The sequence below is a fragment of the Lathamus discolor genome, chromosome 3 (assembly GCF_037157495.1).
Source record: "Lathamus discolor isolate bLatDis1 chromosome 3, bLatDis1.hap1, whole genome shotgun sequence".
In the NCBI taxonomy this organism is placed as follows: domain Eukaryota; kingdom Metazoa; phylum Chordata; class Aves; order Psittaciformes; family Psittacidae; genus Lathamus; species Lathamus discolor.
In genome coordinates, this window is record NC_088886.1 from 37,523 (window position 1) to 48,068 (window position 10,546).

General features: G+C 53.8%; 1 long non-coding RNA gene across 1 annotated transcript; it reads right to left on the reverse strand.

The window, feature by feature from the left end:
- Positions 1-9,371: 9,371 nt before the first annotated feature.
- On the reverse strand, positions 9,372-10,295 carry LOC136010800 (uncharacterized). Its single transcript, XR_010611001.1, has 3 exons — positions 9,573-10,295; positions 9,475-9,491; positions 9,372-9,388 (listed from the first exon to the last, which is right to left on the reverse strand). It is a non-coding gene; the product is annotated as an uncharacterized LOC136010800 (long non-coding RNA).
- Between the last annotated feature and the right edge of the window lie 251 nt (positions 10,296-10,546).

Genomic DNA, 10,546 nt, shown 5'->3' on the forward strand with positions numbered 1-10,546 from the left:
CCTACGCTCCAGAGCTCAAGAACTCCAGGTCAGAGAAAACCAGAGACAAACAGAACTGCCAACTACTTTATTAACATGGGAAACTACAGAGATACTCAAGGATACTTCTCATGGCTGCCTATCTTCCCAACCCCAAGGACCCTGCCAAGACCACCAGCAAACCAGCTCCGAGAATCATCACGGCCGTGCGAGGTGGCAGGCTCAACCTTAGCGGGCGTCCCCGCGCAGGCAACGGTCGCCTGGGTGGGATGAGCTTCTGCCTCCCTCACACGGCATGAGGCTCGGGCTTCCATACTCACAAACGGGCACGCTCATTGCGACGCAGGGGGCCAGCCCACATCGCAAGAAGTGGCCAACAATATCTGGGAAGGTCTGCAAGGCTCAGGACTTTTCCAGGCAGTTCTAAAGCACAACTTCCTGGGTAGGAAACAAAGCTGGACTCGTCTTGAAACAGCCAAAGCACCACTCTCTGCGAGGAGCCAAAGGCGACAAACAGCACTTGCCCACCCTTGTGTGTTTCACCACGGACCATTACCTACTGTCCCGGACGCAACACCCCAGACTTAAGCCCCACAAATGGCACCTTTTCATCCTGGCATTTAAATCTGAGGCACCACCTGCGCTATAGCTGACCATTTACCTCCCAGCCACCTCCGACTGTGTCCTCAGACATTCTGGCTCAAATACTACATTGGAATGCTACATCTCAAACCCCTTCCTGCCATTCTGACGTTGTCCCCCACGCCCTCGCCTCCTACAGGAGGCCCTCTACTTAGCGTGCGTAGTGCCCTGCGTCTCGAGGCGGCCTCACTGCTCAGAACTCCCACAGCAGACGCCAGCCATCTTGCTGCCGTTACCAAGTTCCTCTTCATCATCTGCCAGAAACAAACAAAGAAAGGGGAACACGTTGTGCTGGCCATCATCTCCAGCATCCCAGCCATCCAGCCCGGCCTCTTCCTTACCAACCGTCTGCCTCCTCCCAAGCTCCTCAACACTGTGCTCACCTGTGCCAAAGCCATTCCAGACTCTGACGCCGGGCCTCTCCTCCCCTGCGTGCCCTAGGAGTGCAACAGAAGCCAGTGACCATGGTTCTTGCCAAAGTGACCCACTCCACAATCCTTCCGCTTACCTCCCTGACTCACCTCAAGCACTCATCCGACTCCCAACCTAGAGGGCAACACCTGCAATACCAAACACAAATACTGAACCCCTTTACCACGTTCTTCTCAACTCTAAGCTCACACACACACACACACACACACAAACCCCTGAACTCCTCACAGCCCTCCTCCGTTGGCACCTTCACCTCTCCCGAGTTACCTGCGGCACCTGAAACACAAAGGGAAACAGACAAACGCTGAGAGAGGGTTCCAAGATGCACCCTGCCCTCAGCAAGTCCCATCTCCCTCTCCCGTCACTCTGCTGCTCGTCCGCTGGCCTTTGCACGTCTTCCGTTCTCTTCTTTGAGCCCGTGCACCCCCTGCAGAACACAACATTAAGAGCTGGTTTTAATTTCACAAAAACTACAAGGCACTCCATCAGGTGCTGCTTCACTCTGCTAAGCATAGCTCACCTAGTCCAAGTCAGCTCTGGGGCACAGACCTCGCTGCGCTCCTCGCTCCGCACCTCCAAATTCAAAACGCACAGCAAGCCAGAAGACAGCCAGGAGAGTAAGCTGGAACTTCCTTCTGACACCACAATTTTACCCACCTGGTACCATCGCTCCACTCAACCCTCCTCCATCAGCCTCTCACACGCGGCTATCCATCTCGCCATCTGCAAGAACAACCTGGCATTAGTCACCGCAACGCCAAGCAAACCTTAGTCTGCCTCTAAGTCTCAGGCCAGACTCACACCGGCGCTCAGGTTGACATGCATACACAGACTGACATTCACACACTCTCAACACAGACCCTCACACCCTCCGGCTCACACACTAACTCCACATAATACTACCACTCCCACTCCCAAGCAGACTCTCTCGCCCTCACTCATTCATTACAAGCTTATTCCCAGAGCTCTTCTGTCCATTCACACAGATCATCAAGAGTAGACAGCTACACTGTGATTATAAAAACCCACCACCTACGCTCCAGAGCTCAAGAACTCCAGGTCAGAGAAAACCAGAGACAAACAGAACTGCCAACTACTTTATTAACATGGGAAACTACAGAGATACTCAAGGATACTTCTCATGGCTGCCTATCTTCCCAACCCCAAGGACCCTGCCAAGACCACCAGCAAACCAGCTCCGAGAATCATCACGGCCGTGCGAGGTGGCAGGCTCAACCTTAGCGGGCGTCCCCGCGCAGGCAACGGTCGCCTGGGTGGGATGAGCTTCTGCCTCCCTCACACGGCATGAGGCTCGGGCTTCCATACTCACAAACGGGCACGCTCATTGCGACGCAGGGGGCCAGCCCACATCGCAAGAAGTGGCCAACAATATCTGGGAAGGTCTGCAAGGCTCAGGACTTTTCCAGGCAGTTCTAAAGCACAACTTCCTGGGTAGGAAACAAAGCTGGACTCGTCTTGAAACAGCCAAAGCACCACTCTCTGCGAGGAGCCAAAGGCGACAAACAGCACTTGCCCACCCTTGTGTGTTTCACCACGGACCATTACCTACTGTCCCGGACGCAACACCCCAGACTTAAGCCCCACAAATGGCACCTTTTCATCCTGGCATTTAAATCTGAGGCACCACCTGCGCTATAGCTGACCATTTACCTCCCAGCCACCTCCGACTGTGTCCTCAGACATTCTGGCTCAAATACTACATTGGAATGCTACATCTCAAACCCCTTCCTGCCATTCTGACGTTGTCCCCCACGCCCTCGCCTCCTACAGGAGGCCCTCTACTTAGCGTGCGTAGTGCCCTGCGTCTCGAGGCGGCCTCACTGCTCAGAACTCCCACAGCAGACGCCAGCCATCTTGCTGCCGTTACCAAGTTCCTCTTCATCATCTGCCAGAAACAAACAAAGAAAGGGGAACACGTTGTGCTGGCCATCATCTCCAGCATCCCAGCCATCCAGCCCGGCCTCTTCCTTACCAACCGTCTGCCTCCTCCCAAGCTCCTCAACACTGTGCTCACCTGTGCCAAAGCCATTCCAGACTCTGACGCCGGGCCTCTCCTCCCCTGCGTGCCCTAGGAGTGCAACAGAAGCCAGTGACCATGGTTCTTGCCAAAGTGACCCACTCCACAATCCTTCCGCTTACCTCCCTGACTCACCTCAAGCACTCATCCGACTCCCAACCTAGAGGGCAACACCTGCAATACCAAACACAAATACTGAACCCCTTTACCACGTTCTTCTCAACTCTAAGCTCACACACACACACACACACACACACAAACCCCTGAACTCCTCACAGCCCTCCTCCGTTGGCACCTTCACCTCTCCCGAGTTACCTGCGGCACCTGAAACACAAAGGGAAACAGACAAACGCTGAGAGAGGGTTCCAAGATGCACCCTGCCCTCAGCAAGTCCCATCTCCCTCTCCCGTCACTCTGCTGCTCGTCCGCTGGCCTTTGCACGTCTTCCGTTCTCTTCTTTGAGCCCGTGCACCCCCTGCAGAACACAACATTAAGAGCTGGTTTTAATTTCACAAAAACTACAAGGCACTCCATCAGGTGCTGCTTCACTCTGCTAAGCATAGCTCACCTAGTCCAAGTCAGCTCTGGGGCACAGACCTCGCTGCGCTCCTCGCTCCGCACCTCCAAATTCAAAACGCACAGCAAGCCAGAAGACAGCCAGGAGAGTAAGCTGGAACTTCCTTCTGACACCACAATTTTACCCACCTGGTACCATCGCTCCACTCAACCCTCCTCCATCAGCCTCTCACACGCGGCTATCCATCTCGCCATCTGCAAGAACAACCTGGCATTAGTCACCGCAACGCCAAGCAAACCTTAGTCTGCCTCTAAGTCTCAGGCCAGACTCACACCGGCGCTCAGGTTGACATGCATACACAGACTGACATTCACACACTCTCAACACAGACCCTCACACCCTCCGGCTCACACACTAACTCCACATAATACTACCACTCCCACTCCCAAGCAGACTCTCTCGCCCTCACTCATTCATTACAAGCTTATTCCCAGAGCTCTTCTGTCCATTCACACAGATCATCAAGAGTAGACAGCTACACTGTGATTATAAAAACCCACCACCTACGCTCCAGAGCTCAAGAACTCCAGGTCAGAGAAAACCAGAGACAAACAGAACTGCCAACTACTTTATTAACATGGGAAACTACAGAGATACTCAAGGATACTTCTCATGGCTGCCTATCTTCCCAACCCCAAGGACCCTGCCAAGACCACCAGCAAACCAGCTCCGAGAATCATCACGGCCGTGCGAGGTGGCAGGCTCAACCTTAGCGGGCGTCCCCGCGCAGGCAACGGTCGCCTGGGTGGGATGAGCTTCTGCCTCCCTCACACGGCATGAGGCTCGGGCTTCCATACTCACAAACGGGCACGCTCATTGCGACGCAGGGGGCCAGCCCACATCGCAAGAAGTGGCCAACAGTATCTGGGAAGGTCTGCAAGGCTCAGGACTTTTCCAGGCAGTTCTAAAGCACAACTTCCTGGGTAGGAAACAAAGCTGGACTCGTCTTGAAACAGCCAAAGCACCACTCTCTGCGAGGAGCCAAAGGCGACAAACAGCACTTGCCCACCCTTGTGTGTTTCACCACGGACCATTACCTACTGTCCCGGACGCAACACCCCAGACTTAAGCCCCACAAATGGCACCTTTTCATCCTGGCATTTAAATCTGAGGCACCACCTGCGCTATAGCTGACCATTTACCTCCCAGCCACCTCCGACTGTGTCCTCAGACATTCTGGCTCAAATACTACATTGGAATGCTACATCTCAAACCCCTTCCTGCCATTCTGACGTTGTCCCCCACGCCCTCGCCTCCTACAGGAGGCCCTCTACTTAGCGTGCGTAGTGCCCTGCGTCTCGAGGCGGCCTCACTGCTCAGAACTCCCACAGCAGACGCCAGCCATCTTGCTGCCGTTACCAAGTTCCTCTTCATCATCTGCCAGAAACAAACAAAGAAAGGGGAACACGTTGTGCTGGCCATCATCTCCAGCATCCCAGCCATCCAGCCCGGCCTCTTCCTTACCAACCGTCTGCCTCCTCCCAAGCTCCTCAACACTGTGCTCACCTGTGCCAAAGCCATTCCAGACTCTGACGCCGGGCCTCTCCTCCCCTGCGTGCCCTAGGAGTGCAACAGAAGCCAGTGACCATGGTTCTTGCCAAAGTGACCCACTCCACAATCCTTCCGCTTACCTCCCTGACTCACCTCAAGCACTCATCCGACTCCCAACCTAGAGGGCAACACCTGCAATACCAAACACAAATACTGAACCCCTTTACCACGTTCTTCTCAACTCTAAGCTCACACACACACACACACACACACACAAACCCCTGAACTCCTCACAGCCCTCCTCCGTTGGCACCTTCACCTCTCCCGAGTTACCTGCGGCACCTGAAACACAAAGGGAAACAGACAAACGCTGAGAGAGGGTTCCAAGATGCACCCTGCCCTCAGCAAGTCCCATCTCCCTCTCCCGTCACTCTGCTGCTCGTCCGCTGGCCTTTGCACGTCTTCCGTTCTCTTCTTTGAGCCCGTGCACCCCCTGCAGAACACAACATTAAGAGCTGGTTTTAATTTCACAAAAACTACAAGGCACTCCATCAGGTGCTGCTTCACTCTGCTAAGCATAGCTCACCTAGTCCAAGTCAGCTCTGGGGCACAGACCTCGCTGCGCTCCTCGCTCCGCACCTCCAAATTCAAAACGCACAGCAAGCCAGAAGACAGCCAGGAGAGTAAGCTGGAACTTCCTTCTGACACCACAATTTTACCCACCTGGTACCATCGCTCCACTCAACCCTCCTCCATCAGCCTCTCACACGCGGCTATCCATCTCGCCATCTGCAAGAACAACCTGGCATTAGTCACCGCAACGCCAAGCAAACCTTAGTCTGCCTCTAAGTCTCAGGCCAGACTCACACCGGCGCTCAGGTTGACATGCATACACAGACTGACATTCACACACTCTCAACACAGACCCTCACACCCTCCGGCTCACACACTAACTCCACATAATACTACCACTCCCACTCCCAAGCAGACTCTCTCGCCCTCACTCATTCATTACAAGCTTATTCCCAGAGCTCTTCTGTCCATTCACACAGATCATCAAGAGTAGACAGCTACACTGTGATTATAAAAACCCACCACCTACGCTCCAGAGCTCAAGAACTCCAGGTCAGAGAAAACCAGAGACAAACAGAACTGCCAACTACTTTATTAACATGGGAAACTACAGAGATACTCAAGGATACTTCTCATGGCTGCCTATCTTCCCAACCCCAAGGACCCTGCCAAGACCACCAGCAAACCAGCTCCGAGAATCATCACGGCCGTGCGAGGTGGCAGGCTCAACCTTAGCGGGCGTCCCCGCGCAGGCAACGGTCGCCTGGGTGGGATGAGCTTCTGCCTCCCTCACACGGCATGAGGCTCGGGCTTCCATACTCACAAACGGGCACGCTCATTGCGACGCAGGGGGCCAGCCCACATCGCAAGAAGTGGCCAACAGTATCTGGGAAGGTCTGCAAGGCTCAGGACTTTTCCAGGCAGTTCTAAAGCACAACTTCCTGGGTAGGAAACAAAGCTGGACTCGTCTTGAAACAGCCAAAGCACCACTCTCTGCGAGGAGCCAAAGGCGACAAACAGCACTTGCCCACCCTTGTGTGTTTCACCACGGACCATTACCTACTGTCCCGGACGCAACACCCCAGACTTAAGCCCCACAAATGGCACCTTTTCATCCTGGCATTTAAATCTGAGGCACCACCTGCGCTATAGCTGACCATTTACCTCCCAGCCACCTCCGACTGTGTCCTCAGACATTCTGGCTCAAATACTACATTGGAATGCTACATCTCAAACCCCTTCCTGCCATTCTGACGTTGTCCCCCACGCCCTCGCCTCCTACAGGAGGCCCTCTACTTAGCGTGCGTAGTGCCCTGCGTCTCGAGGCGGCCTCACTGCTCAGAACTCCCACAGCAGACGCCAGCCATCTTGCTGCCGTTACCAAGTTCCTCTTCATCATCTGCCAGAAACAAACAAAGAAAGGGGAACACGTTGTGCTGGCCATCATCTCCAGCATCCCAGCCATCCAGCCCGGCCTCTTCCTTACCAACCGTCTGCCTCCTCCCAAGCTCCTCAACACTGTGCTCACCTGTGCCAAAGCCATTCCAGACTCTGACGCCGGGCCTCTCCTCCCCTGCGTGCCCTAGGAGTGCAACAGAAGCCAGTGACCATGGTTCTTGCCAAAGTGACCCACTCCACAATCCTTCCGCTTACCTCCCTGACTCACCTCAAGCACTCATCCGACTCCCAACCTAGAGGGCAACACCTGCAATACCAAACACAAATACTGAACCCCTTTACCACGTTCTTCTCAACTCTAAGCTCACACACACACACACACACACACACACAAACCCCTGAACTCCTCACAGCCCTCCTCCGTTGGCACCTTCACCTCTCCCGAGTTACCTGCGGCACCTGAAACACAAAGGGAAACAGACAAACGCTGAGAGAGGGTTCCAAGATGCACCCTGCCCTCAGCAAGTCCCATCTCCCTCTCCCGTCACTCTGCTGCTCGTCCGCTGGCCTTTGCACGTCTTCCGTTCTCTTCTTTGAGCCCGTGCACCCCCTGCAGAACACAACATTAAGAGCTGGTTTTAATTTCACAAAAACTACAAGGCACTCCATCAGGTGCTGCTTCACTCTGCTAAGCATAGCTCACCTAGTCCAAGTCAGCTCTGGGGCACAGACCTCGCTGCGCTCCTCGCTCCGCACCTCCAAATTCAAAACGCACAGCAAGCCAGAAGACAGCCAGGAGAGTAAGCTGGAACTTCCTTCTGACACCACAATTTTACCCACCTGGTACCATCGCTCCACTCAACCCTCCTCCATCAGCCTCTCACACGCGGCTATCCATCTCGCCATCTGCAAGAACAACCTGGCATTAGTCACCGCAACGCCAAGCAAACCTTAGTCTGCCTCTAAGTCTCAGGCCAGACTCACACCGGCGCTCAGGTTGACATGCATACACAGACTGACATTCACACACTCTCAACACAGACCCTCACACCCTCCGGCTCACACACTAACTCCACATAATACTACCACTCCCACTCCCAAGCAGACTCTCTCGCCCTCACTCATTCATTACAAGCTTATTCCCAGAGCTCTTCTGTCCATTCACACAGATCATCAAGAGTAGACAGCTACACTGTGATTATAAAAACCCACCACCTACGCTCCAGAGCTCAAGAACTCCAGGTCAGAGAAAACCAGAGACAAACAGAACTGCCAACTACTTTATTAACATGGGAAACTACAGAGATACTCAAGGATACTTCTCATGGCTGCCTATCTTCCCAACCCCAAGGACCCTGCCAAGACCACCAGCAAACCAGCTCCGAGAATCATCACGGCCGTGCGAGGTGGCAGGCTCAACCTTAGCGGGCGTCCCCGCGCAGGCAACGGTCGCCTGGGTGGGATGAGCTTCTGCCTCCCTCACACGGCATGAGGCTCGGGCTTCCATACTCACAAACGGGCACGCTCATTGCGACGCAGGGGGCCAGCCCACATCGCAAGAAGTGGCCAACAGTATCTGGGAAGGTCTGCAAGGCTCAGGACTTTTCCAGGCAGTTCTAAAGCACAACTTCCTGGGTAGGAAACAAAGCTGGACTCGTCTTGAAACAGCCAAAGCACCACTCTCTGCGAGGAGCCAAAGGCGACAAACAGCACTTGCCCACCCTTGTGTGTTTCACCACGGACCATTACCTACTGTCCCGGACGCAACACCCCAGACTTAAGCCCCACAAATGGCACCTTTTCATCCTGGCATTTAAATCTGAGGCACCACCTGCGCTATAGCTGACCATTTACCTCCCAGCCACCTCCGACTGTGTCCTCAGACATTCTGGCTCAAATACTACATTGGAATGCTACATCTCAAACCCCTTCCTGCCATTCTGACGTTGTCCCCCACGCCCTCGCCTCCTACAGGAGGCCCTCTACTTAGCGTGCGTAGTGCCCTGCGTCTCGAGGCGGCCTCACTGCTCAGAACTCCCACAGCAGACGCCAGCCATCTTGCTGCCGTTACCAAGTTCCTCTTCATCATCTGCCAGAAACAAACAAAGAAAGGGGAACACGTTGTGCTGGCCATCATCTCCAGCATCCCAGCTATCTATGCCAGCCTTTTCTGTAACTCTACTTCGCCTTTACATTATGCTCACCTACTCCCAATCTATTGCAGAATACAATGCTGGGCTTCTCCTGCACTCTAGGACCTAGGAGTACAATAGAAAGAAATGACCATGGTGCTTGTAAAAAGTGACCAACCCCCACAACCCTTATTGTTACCTCTCCGACTCACCTCAAATACTCATCTGACTGCAGAAGTAGAACGCAAGACCTGCAATAACCAACACTACTACTGAACCCTTTGCCATGTTATTCTCAGCTCTTACTCACCACTCACGCAGACAACCTTCTGACAGCCCTCCTCAGCTGGCAGCTTCACCTCTCTTGATTTAAGTGTGGCACCTAAAAAAGAAATGGAAACAGGCACTCATGGAGAGAAAAACAGAAGCTTTGGCCGACCCTGAAATAAGTTGCTACTGGGGTGTTCCAAGCATGGCTCACCTTGACTGAGTCATCTGAATGTTATTTTTCAGCTCGAGTGTGAGGATGAGTTTGAGCCAGGGAGTCTTAGCCAGGTAGTCAGAACCAGGAATTCTGTGTTAGAATCAACTTGAGATTTGTGTGGATGCATGAGCCAGTCAGTGTCAGACTAAGCCTAAGTGAGTGTGAGGAGAAGTCAGCGCCAGAGAACGTCTGTGCAGCTTTAACATGAACATGAGTCTGAGCCAGTCTGTGTGAGAAGGAGCCTGCACTGTCTGCCAGTCTTGAATATGAGTCTAAGCCAATGAAAGCCAGAAAATTAAAGCTGGGGAGCAGGCAATGAACCAGAACCAGACGAAACAAGACCCAGCTGTGGATCGTCAGGGTGCTTTTATCCCAGCTGGGAGTTTGCCCCACCCCTGACCCAGGGCACTGGGGGAAGGGCTGTGGGTGACACCCTCCCTCCCTAACACAGTCAAGCTGTAGCTGCCCTACCCATGTAAGCTCATGCTACAGAGTAACCCCCTGCCTTTCCCTCAGCCCCATGCTACATTTCAAACCCCGGACCTTGTCCCCCACCCTCCAGCCCCAAGCAGCAGTCCCTCTACTTAGCTTCCATAGTGCCATGGGTTTCAAGCTGGCCTTGATGCTCAGAACACCCACATCAGAGTCCTGTGATCTTGCCACAGCTGCCAAGTTTCTCTTTATCACCTGCAGCAAACAAACGAGCAAACAGGAACACACTGTGCTGGCCACCATCATCACCACCACCCCACCCACCAGTGCTGGCCTGCTCTGTAACAGCCCTCTTTCTCCTTCAAAGC